General features: G+C 39.6%; 1 long non-coding RNA gene across 1 annotated transcript; it reads right to left on the bottom strand.

Moving 5' to 3' along the window:
- Nucleotides 1-1,243: 1,243 nt before the first annotated feature.
- LOC148225518 (uncharacterized) lies at nt 1,244-15,185 on the bottom strand. The gene is made up of 4 exons (XR_015807842.1): nt 15,074-15,185; nt 13,740-13,827; nt 6,209-6,296; nt 1,244-4,205 (listed from the first exon to the last, which is right to left on the bottom strand). It is a non-coding gene; the product is annotated as an uncharacterized LOC148225518 (long non-coding RNA).

The raw sequence follows: 15,185 nt of genomic DNA, 5'->3' as shown, positions 1-15,185 counted from the left end.
TATAATGGAAAAAATATGTGTTACTGGAATAATATCTCTGAGCAAAGTTCTCTTGCATAGTGTTCTAGCAACAAAAAAGTGTTTTCTGAACAACTATTTGTGTCTCTCATCACTGACACAGAACTGCAAAACATCCTCAAAACACTATGAGCTTGTGAAAAGAGAGGCTTGGAACTGTCCTGGATATCTTAGAGTGGATATAGTTGAATATACTGCAAAGTTCAGCTCTGTAGGCAGTGAGAGCAGCTCAGTGATTCAACACCTGTGCCATTACACACCTGGAGTCAATGCATGCAGACTTCTGAGATGACATTAGCTAAGGCTTGCTTGCAACATGAAAGATTATTTGGCTTGCTACCTGTTTGAAATCAAAATATTTTTATCAACTCCACTGCAAACACTGAAATACTGTAATTTTGGAGAAAGTATGTACCATAAATTGTAGTTTCATTGTAATTGCAGGGCTTATCCTAGTGTTAGAGCAGTTCAGATCCAACACTAAATTGCATTTGTAAATTAACAAATGCCATTAAATTCCTCTCAATATTTTGTAATAGAATACTCAAGTTGATGTCATTTAGTCATACCTTTGTTCCAAGAATCTTCATCAGATATTTCTATAGCCAATTCAGCTTTTGGCTGCTGAAAGCACAGTAGGCAATTATGGTTATTTACTGTAAATGTAGACAAGTTTTATGTAAATATTTCTGGGGGGAAAATGCTACATGAACATATGAAGCAGTTATCTAAAAGTAAGAACATAGGTCAATAATAAAAAATGCAAGTTTTATTTATGTACAGTAGTATCCTAATATTTACTTGTTTATATGCAGAAAAAAATCATATGATTCTGTACTTATTCTCTGAAAGCATTTAAAAGAGGCTATGCCATTTTCTCTGGTTATTATATTTGCAAATAACTCTTGAATTTATTGGAAATCCATGTAAATTATGTCAAATGGGAAACATGTTACATTGCAATTAATTTAATTTAAAAATCCTGGCAAAATTCACTGGATTAAAATCTATATATAAATTCAATAGCCAGACAGAATAAACCACAATAATAAGCTCTGTCTTTTGTTTTAGTGGGTGGGTGGGTGGGTGGGTTGGTTGGTTGGTTGGTTGGTTGGTTGGTTGGTTGGTTGGTTGGTTGGTTGGTTGGTTGGTTGGTTGGTTTTTTTACCTGTGCCTCTTTTTGTTGTTCTCTTAACAAATATATTATTCAGTCCTTGCAGTCACTTCACCCTGCAGGTCTTAAAACCTGCATTATTTTATAGAATTCTGTTTGTTCTGGGAATTTTGTGCTGATTTTATTATCTGACAAGAACTACTAAGACTTCTTTGTGATATATAGCACCTTACTCCTCCCAAAGCCACAGTCCTGTCAAGATTCAAGCATGCACACAACAGCACCAATTTAAAGTTGTCTCTGACTAAAGCAGGGGCTGGCATGAATGTAGTGGCACTGTGCTCTTTAATGCAGGTAAGAACATTGGGTTTGAGCCTTTCAAAGTTGTGCAGCTTTCAGCATTTTTAAAGTTGCAATTACCAGCCCCATGGATTATCCTCTGAAACTGCTCTGGCATTTGATTCCTTTTCCTTTGTTATAGATGCTCTCTAGGTAATGTTCCCCATCCATTTGCTGCACTGCTCTGTCAGTAGCAAGACTCATTTGTGTAGAAATACTTTTAAGAGCATCCTGAAGCATTTCAGAGGCAGATGAGTTAGGACCACTGCTGAATATGTAACGCAGATTCTGCATGGAAGTCTAACACAAAGAAATGTCATCTTTTAAGCATGTCACTGGAACAAGGCTCCTTTGTACACTAGAGCATGAGGCTAAAATAGTACCTAACCTTTTGGAGCTTGCAGTCTCCATGACTTGCACCTTCCTTCTCATTATCTTTAATGACAGATAGGAAAAGAGCAGCTTTGCCCACTTAATACTAAGTAGTTACTGATGAACAGGTTCCTGGAAAATTCACAGTGCAGACAGGTATTAGTTACGCCAGGCTGGGAGGCTGAAGAAATGAGACAGAAATAGACAAGCAGTATCTGTTCACTGTCAAACTGATGGCTTTTTAATGTTTAATCTGAGTAAGTATATTTTAATACTCAAAAGATACAGGGTTATAGGTCAAATAGAGAATTTGTAAAAAAAAGGAATACTTCATATGCAAAATCATTCAGGATCTGATAAGTGTAAAAGAAGATTGCTTTTTACTGAACATTTGTTCATGGCCAAGAAGCTTCAAAATATGCAATTTGATATAATTTTTTTATTAAGTAACTGCTGAATATTATCCAATACAGGCTATTCTTCTGGAAAAAAAATTATGCATGCAGCATTATTTTCAAGAGAATCGTTTCACAGATTTTTTTTTTATTCTTCATTCTGAACAGTTGCTATCAGCCATGAAATAGCTCTATTACTATGGTTAACTTCAGGTTTGAGGCCAACCACACAGAATTATAAATGTGGCTGGTTGAAATATTGAACAATTTGCCCATATTCTGGCTAATCGTGTAGCTGCATGCACACACTTGGGAACAGAAAGTACAAGCATCTTTGTTCTCCATGAGCTTTGACATCACTTGAAAGTAAAGCTTTAACGTAATGGAGGCTCGGTGTGGAATCAGGAGTATACTGCAGTGACACCTGGTGTTTAAAACAGTATTAGTCCCTGTGAAGTGTGGCTGACAATTTACTTTTAATTGGGTATGTATTCACTCAAAGACTCACAGTTCATCCTGTGTTCATGGAGCATAGCATTATGTTGAACTAGAAAGCATTGGAGCTAAAGAGTGGCTTGACATTGCTTCGTAGAAAATGTGTCTGACAGATTTGTTTCAAAAACCCAAAACTGCAGTGCCATGATCTTCCTAGCACTGTAGCTGGCAAGATACTGTAGCACTACTTCTCAGTTGGCTATTACATAAATGAGATTGACCTTTCGTGTAACTCACACGACTGGAATTTCTGTGCAGCCTTTGTGGAAGGACTGATAGGCAAGAATAGAGAACTGTCAGTTCAGGCAGAAAACAGGGATCCTATGTGTGTCATGGTGCTAGAAAGTATATTAGAGATACAATAGATTCTTCTGAAACAGCTTCTGCTAAAGAGCTTATTGACCAAAGTAGTCAAGATCTGCATATTTACAGATGTGACTGAAATGGCATGTAAATCCCATTATCAGTTAATGTAATTAAGGATTATTAGGATAATGTAAGATAATAATGAGGATCATTATTATTAAGGATTTCAGTTTGCCACAAGATGAAATAAAAATAAGATCTGGTAGCAATCTCTAATTTGGATTGATGAACTATTTCTATTATGCAAAAGGTTTGTGTCACCTATTTTGAAAACCACATACATGCTCCACATTTATGTAGTTAACCCTTAAAATCTGGCAAGGGCAAAACTCTAAGGCTAGCATTCTGGTTTTCCTTTATGCCACAAAATTCTGTTAAGGGGTTGGCTGAGCTACAAAAGTCAGATTATCCTAAAAGTCACTGTTTTTTTTCTTTCCTTGATTTTTCTGGAAAATTATGTGAGCCTGTGAAAACAAACAAATAAACATGAACCTGAACTTTCTAAGGCTGCACTTAGGTTGCATGTCAACCAGCAGAGAGCCAAGCCTTGTCCAGCAGATACTTGAAGTTTGGCACTCAAACTAGCATTCAGAGGGCTTTCTGATTTCTCACCTGCAGCTTATTTTCAGCAGCAAAGTACAAAGGAAAAAAAGGATCAGGGCAAAATGAAGTCTGGATGGGTTCTGAAGGAAGCAAACAGCTGCTGCTCCAAGTAATATGAGTCTTGCAATCCAGCAGCATCCAGCACTGTGCTGTTTCTAGATGAGGGGGCTGATGCTGTCACGGACTGGAGAAGAGAGTTATCAGTAGCTTGTCCATGAAACACGTAATTCCTTGAGTAGTCCTTCAGGTTATTTTGGAAGATAGGAGTGACATTTGCTTTCCCCCAGTTTTCATGCACCTCTCCAAGTCATCATGATCATCCAAAGATAATCAAAATGCAATGACATGAGCCAGCTCCCTCAGAATTTCTGGGTGCATCTCACTAGGGCCCATGTCCAGTTTAAGTATTCGGTAACCTGATCCTCTTCCACCTCATGTATGTGTTCCTTGCTTCAAACTTTCCCTCTGTCTCCAGGTCTTTGGATTGCTGAAGGCAGGTTTCCCTAGAAGAGACAGGTGAAGAAAACATTCAGTACCTCAGCCTTTTCTATGTCCTGTGTCATCAGGGCCCCTGCCACCTTCAGCAGCAGCAGGCTCATATTTTCCCTAGTCCTCTTTTTGTGACTGGTAACATTACAGAAAGCCTTCTTGTTGCCTTTGACACCCCTAACCAGATTTAATTCTGGTTTTTCTTTGGATTTCTTGTGTCTTATCTGTTTGGACAGCATCTCTATATCCTTCACAGGTCTCCTGTCCCTACTTTCACCTTCTATATACTTAATTTTTGTGTTTCAATTTTGCAAGAAGCTCCTTGTTCATACATGCAGGTCTCCTGGCATGTTTTGCCTGACTTCCTGCTCCTTAGGGTGGACCCCTGTTGACCTTGGAGGAGGTGAAGTTTGAATATCAATCAGCTTTCTTGGATCCCTCCAAAGCCTTATCCCTTTGGACTCTTTCAAGCAGATCCCATCCAGCCACCTCGTTCACCAAATAGAGGATATTTGTGGAAAAGTAGTATTGTGACCTTATTTGCAACAACTTTAATTGCTTGATCAGGTGTGGGGAATTTTGCCCACAGAAACTGTCTCAGTAGCTGTATGCATAGAAAATGGCACAAACCTGTATGAATAATGTGAAGGTATTTGTAAATCTGAGGTTTCTTTCCCTCCAGATTTTGCAGCTTAGGTAACACTTGAAGGTTTGGTAAGTGATTAAAAGGAGTTGATTGCCACTTGTCTGTGACATGTCTGCAGTTGACACTATAAAGACTGATAGTGGAAAGATAAGATGACAAGGATCCTGTCCCTTATAATTTGCAGCTAAAATACTCATTGGGCAGATGAGTGCAAAGAGATGAGTGGGAGTACAGTCTATTCTCTGTTGCTCATTGTAATAGGTTTTTTATGACAATCTAAACAGTGAGATTACTTTTTTCCATGGCTCCCAAATTCCCACTAGGTGCTCCTGGGTTCCTCTACAATATTCTCCAATACACGTGGTGTCTGGCAAGCCTCTAGCCCAGGCACAGCCTGCTTCTGCAGCCTCTGTTACCAGAATATAGTCAGCTCTGGCATATGGGGTGACATCCCCAAAGCTGCCTCAGCACAGCTCCAGCCTTGGTCCTGGCAGGTCCAGCTCCAAGCCTCAGCTAAGGAGCCTGCACAGAACCAAGCAAGCCTGTGGAGACACAACTCATATGTCTCTGCACCAGCACTGCAGTTTGACCAAACCTAGGAAATTACCCCACATAGGGGAGATAAATAGGGGGGTGCATTCCTTTAACTATGTGTTCTTGAACTATGCATGGGTGTCAAGGGGAGAGGAGAAGACAGAGGATCACAGGTTTGAGATCACGTAACTTCCTTTGTCAAAGCTCTCCTTATGCACCTTTCCTCTTGGAATTGTCTGAGCAATGGCCTATAATGAAAATTGACCAGAAACTCAATACAGAAAGATTTCAGGTTGTTTGTGGTCAGTTGTGTGGTTCACAGAACAAGAGAGTTTGGAAGAGAAAACTCTCCCCCTGGAAATGTGTGAGCTGGAAGCAGCTCCACCATGAGGTGCTACAGCAAGAGGAACCACTTCATGAAGAGAACATGGCCTAGGGGCTATCCTGTGCCTTTCAGCTACATGTATGACAAAATTAAAACCAAAATTACTATCTTGGAGTAGCTGTACAGGCATGTTCTTAATAAATTAAGTAATTTTAGGTTAATCTAAAAAGACCCCTTCAAAATACAAATTATTCCTTTTTGGACCCAAGCCGAGCAACTTTCTGTTTGCTTTCAAAAAAACCCCAAAACACTTTAACATGTATGGAGGATAGCTGTGAGGCTATGATAGCCCTAGATGGTTGCCACAAAATAAGATCTGAGTGTTTGGGTCCCCTGGACAACTAAGAGACTTAGGTGACTTCAAAGGACTCTCCAACAGGCAATGTACTAAGAGCAAAATGCTTGAGGTAGTCACTGAGGAACACAGAGGATGATATTAAGGGTTTGCTCACCCAGTGTAGGATAGGCAACTACTTCCTGACGGTCATCTTTCACAGAACAAACCATTCCAGTATGTTCTGACAGCTTGTGTCTTGAAACCTGTGTGTTGGGTGAGATGATGACAACTATTATTTGTAGCATGAAAAAATTAGCCCGAAGAAATACTTAGCACATGTTCTCTTCTGGAGAAGTGTAATATGAACTCATTCAGAGACTAAGCAACCATGACCGCATCCGTATGGGGAGCACATGTCCTTTCAGTTAAACACATCTCTATTTGTGCACCATTGCCCTCTTGGCAAATCTGCATTAATCCAATGCTTTAAAGCATGTGTCATCTCCATTATAGTATGGTGGGAAATGTAAAGTGCTGGGTACACTTTAGGCTGCATTCAGAACTGATTTAGAGGAGTGATTGAACTCAATAGAGATTAATATATGGTCAGGCCAGGACATTTCTCATGAATAACACTGAAGTCCAGATTCCCTTCTGGTATTTCGGAAATAACAGAAACTGCATCTTGAGGGATTTGTCTCCAGTGATGCACATGAAATTTTCATACTGCAGGAAGAAGGAAGTTGCAGCACTGACAGCCACACAGTGCCGTTTGAAGTGTAGTTAATTCATGATTAAGCTAATTCATTTGTTCCTCTATAAAGTACATTTGCAACAAAGGAAAAGAATGAGAGTGTTATCACATCACAAAGGGCTCTTGCTACTTATTCTTCACAGATAGAGAGATAGTTTCAGGTAGGCAAAAAAAATTACAGGAATTTTCATCAGACAGACTTTGCCAACATCTGCCATGTTAGTACATCCAGCTTGTGTATCTGACACCAAAGGCCTATCAAGTAAGTGCTGTTGCATGTTTGCCTTTCCTCACCACACAGAAAAAATGTTCTCTTTTTCCTAGAAAGCCCTTGGCATGATTGGCTCTGAATCCATCAGTGGTCTCCACAGGGTCCAGAACTTCAAATGTTCTTCTTCCTTTTATGTAGCTTTTGGGGCCCCTTCATAGCTTTTCTCAGGGCTGTTTAATTTACAAATCGTACTCCCTGTTGAGGCAGAAATTAAAAACTTGCCAGAAATAAAAAAGTTACCTAATTCCCTAACTCATTTCTGTCTCTGATGAACAGATTCATACTTTCTCTATATACAACATGCATCCACTTGTAGGAACAGCCACTAGTGAACAACTTCGGTTCTTGTTCATTTTACTGAGTAATATTTGTTCTGCAAGGGATATATCCCTCACTCCAGTGACCACAAAAGAAGGCATGTGTCCCAGAGACAATTTTTGACTAGCATGGGCATCCAGGAAGATTGCAAAGTGTTCTGTTCCTAATGGAAGAAGGTGGGTTCTGCAGGGTACAAGGAAATTCTATTGTTTGTGCCTGATGGGGTGGAAGAGCCAGAAGGGGAAGAGGAACAATGGGAGACAGAATGCAGTCAGGATAATTTTCATTTCCAAGATTGCAAAGCAGAATTTCAGTCTTGGGCTCTGGCAGATACGTGCAGGGCAGCAAGCACCCTCCATACAGATGTCTCAGAGTTCCAGGAGGTTTTAAGTTCAAAACAGTGACTTCAGCATTCAATAGCCCTGGCAAGCCTTGAGAGGAAAAATTTGGCATGTGTTAAGGATCTCAAAGAGAGGGGGAGGGAGACTGCTGCCAAAAGCTTTCTGTTTTGAACTTAGTTTTTCTCAGAAACTCAGTTTCTATTGCTGTTCATTAAAGCTGCCATTTCTATACCTGAGGGGAAAAAAGAGGCAAAGGATAGGGAGAGGAAGAGGCTCTTAATTTTGAACAACTGTTCACTTCTTGCATTCCCACCCTTAGGTATTTAATTTCTTAATTGAAATAATTATTGACTATGCTTCTCAACTTGAGTTTGGTTTAGGCAGTAACAAAGGCATTTTTGGCAATTAGGCTTAATCTAGAAACTGAAAACAAAGCTCAGTGTTTCTTAAAAACAAACAATGTTTTTACTGTTTGTTAAGGGAGGTTGTTTTTTTTCCCTCTGGTGCTATTTTGAGTTCTAGCATGTCTATTGTACACAGGCTGGAGCGTTCACTCTGGTTGTTTACAACAATTTCCCTTGTGTTGCCAGGCTTTTCTTCTATGAAGCATAATTTTGTAGGCAATGTACAAAACAAGCTGCAGTGTAAATAAATGGAATATGTGTGAAAAGTGTTGGCTTAACATCCCTCAAATTTGTCTCTAGCCCTAAAACTGTCATGAGAGCATTAAACGCTCATGACAAGTCAAAAGCACAGTAGGTACCTCCTTGGATTAAATTTTAAAGGATTGTTTCATTTGTGCAAATTTGGAACTGAAAATATTTCTCTAATTTCCGTATCTTTAGGGTAGGCTTTGGTGGCTGCCCAGATTTATTTTGGGTCTGCTGAGCTCACTTGCAGTCACAGCTGTTGTTACTACCAACATGCCTGAGACCAGATTTTAGCACTGGAAGGAGACTTCTATGGTGCAGTATCTGGTAACTGTTTTTTTCTGGGGCAACCACGTGTGGCTGGCCACATCTGGGAGCTAGCAGGGGAGAGAAGCACTTTGTACCATCACATCTCCATGTTCTCCACAAAAAGTCCATCCCCCACACTTGATGCACACCTGAGAGAGCCACATGGTCAGAGGACAAAACCAATAGTTTTTTGACTATTATTACAATTTTGTGGGAGTGGGTTAAGCAATACAACATCTTACTGTGATGCTGCTACTGTGGAGAAACAAGCAAAAAGTGAAGCAATGGGGAGTGCTCTTATTGTCAGTACCCTCACCCTCAAAGATGGCTTTGTACATGGCTACAGCACAGCATCCCCCCAGCCATGTAATCCATCACACACACATCAGACAATCTGGGATGGGCATGCAAGTTTATATGCATAACACAAGGGAGACTCAAGAGAAAAGCTTTGCACAAAATAATATTGAAAAAAAATACTTAAACCACTGAATCATACATTTATATTGAAAATTCTCCCTACTAGCTTCATGATCAAAATCAGAGCCCAACAGACAAGAGCTTGTGTCACTTTGTGCTGTGCCCTTTTTCATAGTTGCCACATGCTCATTCCTGCAAGCCTGGGGATAGCCACTGAAATCCTCTCTGATAGCTAGTGCACAGACACATTTTCATTTCTTGTCATAACCAGACTGGTGTAAAAGTTAGCCAAGAAACACAGCTCTTGTGAATGGGTGTCTCATCTCCTCCACATGCTAACAAACACCTTCCCAGCATCAATGAAAAATCTGACTCAAATGTGCCACCACAAGTGGACAAGAACTCCGTCACATATTTAAGATCTAGGAAACTGGTTACAAATCATTCTTAAAACAGAAAGAAAAAAGAAGATTTTAACAAGGCTTATAAATTTCTTATTAGTATGGATGTCACTGGTAAGGACTGCCCCAACCTGAGCAGAGACTCACACTTCTCTGTGAGCAGTTTCTGAACGCCCAAAAGTAATCATTGCTGGAATTAGCTTCCTTTGGATCTGAAACAATTAGGCTGGCCCCCAATAGGGTTCAGTAATTTAGAAATGGTGTTTTGTTAGACTGTATCATCAAAAAAGCCATCACAGAATAGAAGATCCCTTTCTATTTATCAGTTCCTTAAGAGATGGTTAATAACACTATCCAGTTTTCTGATGAGCTGCTGAAAAACTGTGTTCAGGACCTCTGAGAAGTGGCAGTTACAGAGCATCTTAGAGTGCCCTAAGAAAGAGGTCAGCTGCACTATGACACCTAACATTAGAAAGAATCAGAGCTGCTGCCTGTGGGATTTCCGAAATAGAACATGTACATATGCTATGTGGAACACAGGCAAGATAGATCCAAAACTTCATGGATAACACAAATTTTCTGAAAGGCTGCAACGGATCCTGTGGTTCCTAGAGGTGGCAGAGGCATTGTGTGTGCTGCATGGCTGATCTGCCCATGTGCTGGATATAGATGAGTTTGACTAAAAGAAGAGTTGTTTTGTTTAGCTCAAATTGACATGGACTTTTTGGTGCATGTTTTCTCATGTTAATGCAGTTTCCTAACCAGAATTCTACTCATGCCCCACATGAATGTTCTAATTTATTTTCAATATGCACTTTTCATCTTCTGTGGAAAGCTAAGAGGGGTGCTTTGCTTCTGGAGAGGAGGAAGCTTTCCAGGAAGGAATTGCAATTAATTGCTTGAGGAAGCCAGTGGCCTGCCAAACTGGGGATTTCAAAAGCGAAAGAGAAATGGATTCCTCCTCCTTCTCCTCCTCCTTTTCCTTACTACTAAGTCTAAAAAACAAAGTTCAAACCATAGTGAGACATATTTTAAGACTTAAGTCTATCACTGAATCATTCTATTATTTTTCAGTTGTAAGAGCTATTCAATTAGCAGTGACCGGGTAAAACAACTTTTTTTCTCTAGGTACCACTTGGTGTGGTTAAGGAATACAGTAAAACTGAGACTAATTTGCAGTGAATGCTGGTGCACTAGACCATGAGGCTCCATGTCAGTAGAAAGCTGCATGTGACACGCAGATTACAGGCTATTTTTTATTGTCAAACTCAATCCTTCATTCAAACAAATACATTGTCAGAACCCTAATTATTTCTGTTAGAAGCATTGCAGCTTGTTATAAAGTCCTTCTCTGCAAATTCTTGATCATCGCATTACAATTCCAAACCATTTGTGCAATACACCATTTAATTTACAGTCTGTTTCTCTCTATGTGGGCTCTGATTACAGAATCATCAATCATTAGCCCTATGATGAACCATGCACTGGTTGTTTTGTTTTTTTTTTTTCACTCTGGTCTGAAATTAATGCCATTAATTTTTTCCTCATTATCTCCTGTTCCTCATAATTGCTGACAGGCAAACTGTAAAATCTTGCCTTTCATTCAATCATCTTGCTCTTTTCAGCAGTGGGAATTTTGGGTAGATACAGCAACAACCCTTCTGGCTTCATCTAGTGCTACAAAGTTTCATGGACAGGTTTTAAAAGTCTTCATTATCAAGCAAATGTTCTGTGCATGCATTGGAAGCTGCTTCCCTGACTTTAACTGTGAATGGAATTCAAGTTTGATCAATGGAAACACTTCTACATGCCTAGCACTTGCTGGTACACGTCTATGTGCAAAACTTGTGGCTTATAATTATGCTTTGAGGGAAGAAACACAGCAAAACAGTAATATCTCTTTCCATTGCTGGCATCTTCAGGCCAGGTCAGAACACCAGAATCAAAGTGGCTGGAACATGATTAGAACTCAAGAATTAGAGGTGTTTTTTTACCCAGAATGGAAATGCTGACAGCTGGAAGATGTTTTAGCTAAATCTGTAAAGGGGATAGGATCCCTGTGGAGCACAGCTGCAAACATGTATGTGGAAACCTGGGTCTGGTAAGAAGAGCTGGAGGTGGCTACCCGAAAAGAAAAAACCCGGGTCACACTACAGCAAAATGTCTATTTGAGTACAAAAACAAAAGCCAGTTTTTTAAGACTTTAAAATAATACAAATCCCACCAAGCAAGATTTACTACATGTCTGGGAAAGTGATGCAGGGTGACCTCACATTGCTGGGTGGTGGACACCACCTTTAATGAAGCCTTGCCCTACATTTAATAGCCTAAGGCCAGGTATCTTTCCTGACCAACATCATGAACAGCAGGTGGAAGTGATCCATGGCTCATGGCTCAGGCTGATCTGGCACTGGGAGCAAGAGAAGTGACAGCAATTCTTTCAGGCAGGCTGCTCCCCTAAACACAGTCTTTGTGAGTGTAGCACAGCACTGACACAGCTTTCTTGAAAGGTTTTTATGCCACCCACTTTGGTTTTGTGTTGCTGATGTCAGAGTGTGTTATGTACAGAAGCAAAGGGCCTAGCTGATCCACTGGATTCATCAGTGTGAATTTGTACTTCAGAGGACAGTACAAGCCTTTGGAATACAGGTAAAGATATGAGCAGAAATCTTCAAAGATTCACATAGAAAAAGTTTCTGAAATACTATGAATAAATTATATCCTTTGGTGTACACAGATTGAGAGTACAACAGCCAAATCCTGCACTAGGAGCAACTTCATTGTAGAGAAACTACCACCAAGATCTATTTGGGTTTTTTCAGCCTTTCTTAATACTTCTCTTACCTATTTTATGTCTGTGTTGGTTGATCTGAATTTTCTGTAAACTGAGCTCTGAACACTTTTGCTTTTAGTCTTTTAAGGAAGTTATCTTAGTAAATTTCTTTAGTTTAATAAGGAATTCACCATGCTCATCCATTTTCTGAAACCAAACCCAGCTTTGGAGATTAATTGCTGTTTTCCTGGAACAACTAGAAGAGAAGTCTACCGCTTGATCTGGCAGCAACACAAGGCTTTTGGAATCTGTCCACTTTTGGAAAATTTAACCCAGTGTTTTTTAAGGGTTTATCAGTTTCTGTCTTGTATATCAAGATAAAGTAATACTCCTTAAGAAATTTTCAGGAAAGAGAAAAAGGCTGACCAGCAGTCTTTGAGAAAATTTTAAATTTGTAATCTCAGGATCCTGCTTTATTATATAATGTTTTGTCCAATGCATTGACAAAAGCAATATCTTAAACGTCAATATAAGACATTGTTTAACCACAAAATATTTCTTAGTAACATGAATGTCAATAAACCCCAAACTGCAAAAAAAAGCAAAGAGGTGAAGGAGAGTTGTATTCAAGGATTAAAACCACAAACAAATGTGTTTATGTATCTCAAAGCAACAACACATGAGTAAAGAGAAGTTTTCAATTTAAACCCTTTTGAACGAAATGGAGAATCTAACAGCAATGGGAAGCCGAACTACTAAGGTATTATTCATTCAAAGGCAAGAACATGCATGAAAATGACTACTAAATCCATTGTCACAAATGTCTTTGAGATCAGTGAAGCGGAGATATTTAGTGACTTGGCATTGCTCAAAACCCACTAATCTCCATGAGCAGACTGAGATTCAAAGCAGACCAGAGAGCAACTCTTTGTTCATCATAATAAAGAATTTGCTGTATTCAAATGAAGTCACAGTAAAGTGGATGCGTGCCAGTGCAGCACCAGTGTTCCAAGAGAAAGGCAAGCTAGGAAATTATAGACCCTTCATCTCAATGTCTGCAATTTGCAAAATAAAGGATACAACGAGGAGAACATTTGCAAAATGCATGTGCAAAGGAGTATCATCCTCTGTAATCTACTTGTAGGTAACCAGCAAGGTTAGGTGGTGTCAGTTAATTAATCTTTTTGAAATAACTATGATACACTTTTAAAATTAAAACATTCAAAATAATTCATGTAGCAGGCTGTTCACCTAATGCACTGTGGCAGAAGAGGTTAATTCTCCTCTAAAATCAGTGCTGTTATTCTATAAGAACTTGAGCACAATGGTAATCTTGGTCCTAAGTCTCCCAAGTTTGGGTTTTGCAGACAGCTGAACTGAGCAGTACAAAGAGCAATGAAATAGAGACACAAAAGGAAAACGATCCAAAATTTAACAACAGCTGTATCAGGTATCTTCAGTACACTTACTTGTGTCACGTGTAATTATCCCAAACCTCTTTTACAAGGGTGTCTAGTCCTCTTCTTCTCTGTCCCAGTAAGCTCCCATGAAGAAGAGCTGTGTTCAAGGGGAAATTGTGAGGAAATAAGTTTTAGAAACAAAATTCTTGGCTTCATACACGTCTGCTATTATTCACTGTCTTGGGGCTAGTCTCCCATTCCTACTACTTGATCCTCCTGCCCTTCCACTCTTCTGCTGTTCTTCCTCTGTGACTAGAACCATCCTCTGCCATTCCTGTTCCTTTTTTTCTTTGTTGTGCTTCCCTGAGTTTCTTCACTCTGCCTTCGTTTTCCACTTTTGTAACATGCTCCAAATTAGTAATTCAGACAAGGCAGTAGATGCTTCATTAGTTCTAGCTCAAGTGAAACTCTTTATCTTGCCAACTACACCAAACTTGTGAATTTGTGGTTTTGGCCAAATATCTTCAACACCAATAGGACAAAAAGCCTCCAGGAAGATTTGTGCTGGCTTCTCCCTCTGCTCTGCTCCTTCCTGCTGCTCCATTCCTCCCACAATAAAGCCTGACTTGACAGTTAATTCAAATGAAAAAAAATTATACACAAAGAAGTTTGTTCTATAAACATCTGAACCCTTTGTATTTAGTAACATGTTAGTACCCGCAAGGTTTTCTTTTTGCTTACATAAATCATAGATTAAAATACAACACACCTCTACCAAAGGAAGCCAGCAGAACAGAAATGCTGAAGTGTTTCTAAACAAAACCAAACCATTTAGAAACCAAAAAATTAATTTAAAGGACTTAGAAATTCAAGCCAAAACATTACAGTTGAAAAGATAATCACAAAAAAAATACTTAAAACACCATCACTTTAAAATTAAGTTTTTGTTTTACAACATCTTCCCTCTGAAAAAAAAAAACCAAAGCCCTAATCTCCCGGAAGACAAATGCGTGAAATGTTGTACATGGAACTTAAGACCTTTTCCCGATTCCCAGGGGGATTGCAGCAGTTGAATTGAACTTGCAACAGCCATCAGCTGCGACCTTGACTGCATTTCACATTATGTGCATTGTACCCAAACCCCACTTTAAATTTGTATGGTGCCTGTAAAGCAGGACTGCTCGAGTACGAGTTGTCCCAACGACGTTCACGTCAGAGGGTCCCCGGTTATCAATTTTAGATCAACAATCATGAAGTGTGACAGACCCAAGTTTGTGTCATTTAACACATTCGCCGATTTCTGAGCTCTTGTATCAAAGTTTCTAAACTTTTTCCCCCTTCACAAAGGAGGATTACAATGGCTTTATGTGCGTATTTTTTTTTAAGGAAGCCGAAAGTCTTACACAACCCTCCGACGTGTAAGCAGCGGAGGCTTTACGGTGTTTATTTATAACCCGCTGTGGCACCGATCATTGCAGAGCCCGAACCGCACGGGGCCACGGAGAGGGGCAGAGC

The sequence above is a fragment of the Sturnus vulgaris genome, chromosome 1, assembly GCF_052056855.1.
Source record: "Sturnus vulgaris isolate bStuVul1 chromosome 1, bStuVul1.hap1, whole genome shotgun sequence".
In the NCBI taxonomy this organism is placed as follows: domain Eukaryota; kingdom Metazoa; phylum Chordata; class Aves; order Passeriformes; family Sturnidae; genus Sturnus; species Sturnus vulgaris.
This window is presented reverse-complemented; position numbering and strand designations above follow the sequence as displayed.